Source organism: Salvelinus fontinalis, chromosome 22 (assembly GCF_029448725.1).
Source record: "Salvelinus fontinalis isolate EN_2023a chromosome 22, ASM2944872v1, whole genome shotgun sequence".
In the NCBI taxonomy this organism is placed as follows: Eukaryota; Metazoa; Chordata; class Actinopteri; order Salmoniformes; family Salmonidae; genus Salvelinus; species Salvelinus fontinalis.
In genome coordinates, this window is record NC_074686.1 from 39514803 (window position 1) to 39521980 (window position 7178).

Below are 7178 nucleotides of genomic sequence, written 5' to 3' on the forward strand. Positions count from 1 at the left end.
ACGACAGTACACGTGTTTGTCTCCTGTTTGTGTCACCAACACCAGTCAGATGTGGGTTAATGGCCTTCCACACTCCCACACTGCCCTTCCTGAGGCGCTGTCCAATAGCAAACTCCAGGTGCAGCAGTGGAATCCCCTCCAGAACCAGCAAGAATGAGAATGAGAGGTAACATAAAAGTCTGATCACAGATCTGTTTTTTTTTAAAGCCAACTTCTCTGACTCTCATTACCATGGAGATCAAACTTCCTAGATCTGGCTAGCAAATAAAAATCCTTCTGCAGATATTTTCGAATTTTTTGCTATTACAAAAATATATTCCATTTATAAACACAGAAACGTACACACACTTAATAAGGGGAAAATAACATGTTTTGAGCAATATATATATATATATATATATGACCACGTAACTTATCTCTATGTCTGTGTCACGCCCTGACCTTAGAGAGACGTTTTATTTCTCTATTTGGTTAGGTCAGGGTGTGATGTGGGGTGGGCATTCTATGTTTTCTGTTTCTATGTTTTGGCCGGGTATGGTTCTCAATCAGGGACAGCTGTCTATCGTTGTCTCTGATTGGGTATCCTACTTAGGCAGCCTTTTATCCCACCTGTGTTTTGTGGGTAATTGTTTTCTGTTTTGTGTTTTCTGCACCTGACAGAACTGTTTCATTTTGTTCTACTTTGTTATTTTGTTTCAGTGTTCAGTTTGATTAAATATCATAAACGCTTACCCACGCTGCACCTTGGTCTCCTTCTACTTCATACGACGAGCGTTACACTATGTCCTCCTCCCATGTATACATTCTTCACAAACCTTACCCTACACTATTCCATCTCTCTTACATTCTCCGCACGCGCAGTCAACTCACTATTAGTATACATCTTTATACATACGTACTCTGTTGAAAGTGTACTGGAGGTCACCATTCCAAATTCCTTGAAAATGTATTTCTCCTCTGTGATCAGATCTGGAACGATTTCCCAACATTTATCAGTCCTGTATCTTAGCATCTGCTTCATCTGACCACTATCTTATTGACCGAGTCACTGGTGCTTCCTGCTTTAGTTTTTGCTTGTAAGCAGGAATCAGGAGGATAGAGTTATGGTCAGATTTGCCAAATGGAGGGCGGGGGAGAGCTTTGTACGCATCTCTGTGTGTGAGGTAAAGGTGGTCTAGAGTTGTTTTCCCTCTGGTTGCACATTTAACATGCTGATAGAAATTAGGTAAATGGATTTAAGTTTCCCTGCATTTATCAGGAATCAAGATAAGACCCAGATGCAGACCGTGTCGAAGTAACAATGTTTATTACAGCAACAGGGACAAAGGTACAGGACGGCAGGCAGGATCAGGGGCACGCAGAGTGGTCTGGTGGGCGGGTACAGGGTCAGGACAGGCAGGGGTCAGAAAACCAGGAGGATGAGAAAAGAGAGACGGGGGAAAACCAGGAGCTGAATACAAAAACGCTGTTTGACTTCACAAACAAGACGAATTGGCAACAGACAAACAGAGAACACAGGTATAAATACACTGGGGATAAGTGGGCTATACCTGGAGGGGGGGTGGAGACAATCACAAAGACAGGTGAAACAGATCAGGGTGTGACAGCATTAATGTCCCCGGCCACTAGGAGCGCCGCCTCTGGATGAGCGTTTTCCTGTTTGCTTATGGCCATATACAGCTCATTGAGTGCGGTCTTAGTGCCAGCATGGGTTTGTTGTGGTAAATAGACAGCTATGAAGAATATAGATGAAAACTCTCTTGGTAGATAGTGTGGTCTACAGCTTATCATGAGATACTCTACCTCAGGCGAGTAAAACCTTGAGACTTCCTTAGATATTGTGCACCAGCTGTTGTTTACAAATATACATGGACCGCCACGTCTTGTCTTACCAGAGGCTGCTGTTCTATCCCGCCGATACAGCGCATAACCCACCAGCTCTATGTTAATCATGTCATCGTTCAGCCACGACTCGGTGAAACATAAGATATTACAGTTTTTAATGTCCCGTTGGTAGGATATACGGGGTAGTAGTTTGTCCACTTTAATATCCAGCGATTGTACGTTGGCCAATAGTACCGGTGGCAAAGGCAGATTAGCCACTCGTCACGGGATCCTTACGAGACACCCCGATCTCCTTCCGCGACATCTCTGTCTTATTCTCCTGCGAATGACGGAGATGAGGTCCTCGTCAGGTGTCTGGAGTAAATCCCTCTCGTCCGACTCATTAAAGAAAAATCTTTGTCCAGTTCAAGGTGAGCAATCACAGAATCTCTTTTTTGGTCATAAGAGACGGTAGCAGCAAAATAAGTTGTAAAAAAATAAGTTAAAACATAACACGAAAAAACCTAACAAAATATCACAGTTGGTTAAGAGCCCATAAAACAGCAGCCATCCCCTCCGGCACCATTATCACAACTGTTCTGCCTGCGGTTATGGAACCCCTACCTGTCCCAGACCTGCTGTTTTCAACTCTTAATGATCGGCTATGAAAAGCCAACTGACATTTATTCCTGATTATTATTTGACCATGCTTGTCATTTATGAACATTTTGAACATCTTGGCCATGTTCTGTTATAATCTCCACCCGGCACAGCCAGAAGAGGACTGGCCACCCCTCATAGCCTGGTTCCTCTCTAGGTTTCTTCCTAGGTTTTGGCCTTTCTAGGGAGTTTTTCCCTAGCCACCGTGCTTCTACATCTGCATTGCTTGCTGTTTGGGGTTTTAGGCTGGGTTCCTGTACAGCACTTCGAGATATTAGCTGATGTACGAAGGGCTATATAAAATAAACTTGATTTGATAATGGTCCATACATATCCCATGGCTTCTGATTGTACTTACGGTGGGGATGTCGTCGTCGTCGATGTAATTATTAAAGAAGACCGTCTCTGATTCAACCAATGTTATCGTTTCAATCCCGGAACATATTCCAGTCTGTGCAAAACAGACCTGTAGTTTAGCATACGCTTCATCTGACCACTTCTGTGTTGAGTGAGTCAATGGTACTTTTTTTTTTTTTTTTTGCTTGTAAGCAGGAATCAGGAGGATAGAGTTATGGTCAGATTAGCCAAATGGAGGGCGAGGGAGATTTTTTTTATGCGTCTCTGTGTGTGTGGAGTCTAGGTTCTTTTCCCTCTGGTTGCACAGGTAACATGCTGGTAAAAATAAGGTAAGACACATTTTTAGTTTCCCTACATTAAAATCACCGGCGACTGGATGTGCATTTTCTTGTTTACTTTGTTTGGCTCTACACAGCTCGTTTAGGGCAGGCTTAGTGCCAGCATCCATTTGTGGTGGTAATTAGACAGCTATGAAAAATATAGATTAAAGACTCTCATGCCAAATAGTATGGTCTGCAGTTTATCATGAGGTATTATAACTCAGGCGAGCAGAACCTAGAGACTTCCTTAACATCAGAGATCTCGCACGAGCTGTTGTTAACAAATAGACACACACCTCCGTCCTTAACCTCATCTCAAGGTCTTGACGATGCAGAGCAAAAAGAAAAAGAAAAGCTAGATGTATATTATTCATGTCGTTTTTCATCCAAGAATCAGAGAAACATAGAATATTACAGTTCTTCGAGTCCTGTGGATAATCTCGAACGGAGCTCTTCCAGTTTGTTCTCCAGTGATTGTATGTTCAACAATAGGAAGGATGAGGCGATTTATTTACTCATCGATGTAGTCTTGTCAGGGATTACGCTCTTTTGCTTCTCTTGCACCGTCAGGGATTAGGCCCTGGAATTTGATGCATAAATCATCTGAAGTGTTCCCCTTTGAAAAATGACTTGGGATCGGTGTCCCGTCCACGGGAAGGTTGAGCTAACGTAGGCTAATGCGATTAGCATGAGGTTGTAAGTAACAAGAACAATTCCCAGGACATAGACATATCTGATATTGGCAGAAAGCTTAAATTCTTGTTAATCTAACTGCACTGTCTAATTTACAGTAGCTATTACAGTGAAAGAATACCATGCTATTGTTTGAGGAGAGTGCACAGTTTTGAACATGAAAAGATTTTGAACAATAAAGAGATCACATTTATTTTGGAAGGTCACAAAATAGAAGATCTACATTCAAGACAGGAGAAACAAATTGATTCAGAAGATAATAAAACACTTATTTTAGTTATTTTCTTTTCTCACTTTCTAGAACGTCAAGCTAACTGACTGAGTAGGTAGCCAGCTAGCTATCTAACCATGGAGTGTGCACCTTCCATTGTTTTGCTAGCCAGCCAGCTAGCTATCTACCCATGGATTCTGCACCTTCCATTGTTTAGCTACATAGCTAGCTGGTGAATGTTTTCCTTTTGAAACCAGGGCAGAGGAAAGCAACATTCACCTCCACAAATGCTGATAATATTGATATCCAGACTGAATGCTGTTTACATTGATATCCAGACTGAATGCTGATAATATTGATATCCAGACTGAATGCTGATAACATTGATATCCAGACTGAATGCTGATAATATTGATATCCAGACTGAATGCTGATAATATTGATATCCAGACTGAATGCTGATAATATTGATATCCAGACTGAATGCTGTTTACATTGATATCCAAGGCTTTTGACTCTGTCAATCACCACATCCTCATCGGCAGACTCGACAGCCTTGGTTTCTCTAATGATTGCCTCGCCTGGTTCACCAACTACTTCTCTGATCGAGTTCAGTGTGTCAAATCGGAGGGTCTGTTGTCCGGACCTCTGGCAGTCTCTATGGGGGTGCCACAGGGTTCAATTCTTGGACCGACTCTCTTCTCTGTATACATCAATGATGTCGCTCTTGCTGCTGGTGAGTCTCTGATCCACCTCTACGCAGACGACACTTCTGTATACTTCTGGCCCTTCTCTTGACACTGTGTTAACAACCCTCCAGGCGAGCTTCAATGCCATACAACTCTCCTTCCGTGGCCTCCAATTGCTCTTAAATACAAGTAAAACTAAATGCATGCTCTTCAACCGATCGCTGCCTGCACCTGCCCGCCTGTCCAGCATCACTACTCTGGACGGCTCTGACTTAGAATATGTGGACAACTACAAATACCTAGGTGTCTGGTTAGACTGTAAACTCTCCTTCCAGACTCACATCAAGCATCTCCAATCCAAAGTTAAATCTAGAATCGGCTTCCTATTCCGCAACAAAGCATCCTTCACTCATGCTGCCAAACATACCCTTGTAAAACTGACCATCCTACCAATCCTCGACTTCGGTGATGTCATTTACAAAATAGCCTCCAAAGCCCTACTCAATAAATTGGATGCAGTCTATCACAGTGCCATCCGTTTTGTCACCAAAGCCCCATATACTACCCACCACTGCGACCTGTACGCTCTCGTTGGCTGGCCCTCGCTTCACACTCGTCGCCAAACCCACTGGCTCCAGGTCATCTACAAGACCCTGCTAGGTAAAGTCCCCCCTTATCTCAGCCCGCTGGTCACCATAGCAACGCCCACCCGTAGCACGCGCTCCAGCAGGTATATCTCTCTGGTCACCCCCAAAACCAATTCTTCCTTTGGCCGCCTCTCCTTCCAGTTCTCTGCTGCCAATGACTGGAACGAACTACAAAAATCTCTGAAACTGGAAACACTTATCTCCCTCACTAGCTTTAAGCACCAGCTGTCAGAGCAGCTCATAGATTACTGCACCTGTACATAGCCCATCTATAATTTAGCCCAAACAACTACCTCTTTACCTACTGTATTTATTTATTTTGCTCCTTTGCACCCCATTATTTCTATCTCTACTTTGCACCTTCTTCCACTGCAAACCAACCATTCCAGTGTTATTTTTTTTACTTGCTATATTGTATTTACTTCGCCACCATGGCCTTTTTATATTTTTTTTATTTTTTTATATATATATTTTGTTTGCCTTCACCTCCCTTATCTCACCTCACTTGCTCATATTGTATATAGACTTATTTTCACTGTATTATTGACTGTATGTTTGTTTTACTCCATGTGTAACTCTGTGTTGTTGTATGTGTCGAACTGCTTTGCTTTATCTTGGCCAGGTCGCAATTGTAAATGAGAACGTGTTCTCAATTTGCCTACCTGGTTAAATAAAGGTGAAATAAAATAAATAAATAAATAAAATCCATACTGAATGAATTAGTTAAGGGAAGCAAATATTTTGTTTAATTTAAGGGGGAAATTTGGCTTAAAATGTTTTTGTGCAACTGACTTAAGGTTAAGGAAACTTTAACTTAAGAAGTTTTATGCAACCGGGTCTTGGTCCGGGATGAGCAGTACATTTACAGCTGCCGACTCCTTGAAGTAGAAATCCTCATCCAATTCGAGGTTAGTGATCGCTGTTCTGATGTCCAGAAGCTGTTTTCGATCGTTACGAAATGATTGCGGCAATATTATGTACAACAAAAATTTAGATTAGAGTAAAAAAAAAACACTAAATTTAGCAGAATTGGTCAGGAACACGTAAGATGGCAGCTACCATCCTGGATACCCCTGAACCCAGGTTGAATATATTTGTTGTACCTAGTTAACATACTTCTCACACTTCTTGAAAACTGTAAGCACCTTCCTTTGAAGGGGCCTTAGCTTCAACGTAAATAGACTACATCATTGTTTGTTCGATTGGATTAGAGCAGTGCACTTCTTCGGGTTCTGGTGCATGATCAACAGTATACCAGAAGAGGTCGCTATTTGCATTGGAATCAGACGTAGTCCTCACTGTTGCGCTAATGCCGAGGGGAGAAGAGGAGAGGAGGGGTGGAGCCGGGGGGGGGGGGGGGGGTCGCAGGCGGATGGATTTGTTCTCCCTCTAGACGACACACCGGCTGTCTCATGCAGACTAAGCTCTCTCTCTCAATACAATTCACTATCCTTCGCTCTCAATTCAATTACAATATAAGGGGCTTTACATATGTTAACATTGCCAAAGCAAGTGAAATAGATAACAAACAAAAGTGAAATAAACAATACAAAATTAACAGTAAACATCAGACTCACAAAAGTTCCAAAATAATAAAGACATTTCAAATGTCATATTATGTCTATATACGGTGTTGTAATGGTGTGCAAATAGTTCAAGTACAAAATGGAAAATAAATTAACATACATATAGGTTGTATTTACAATGGTGTTTGTTCTTCACTGGTTGACCTTTTCTCTCTCTCTCTCTCTCTCTCTCTCTCTCTCTCTCTCTCTCT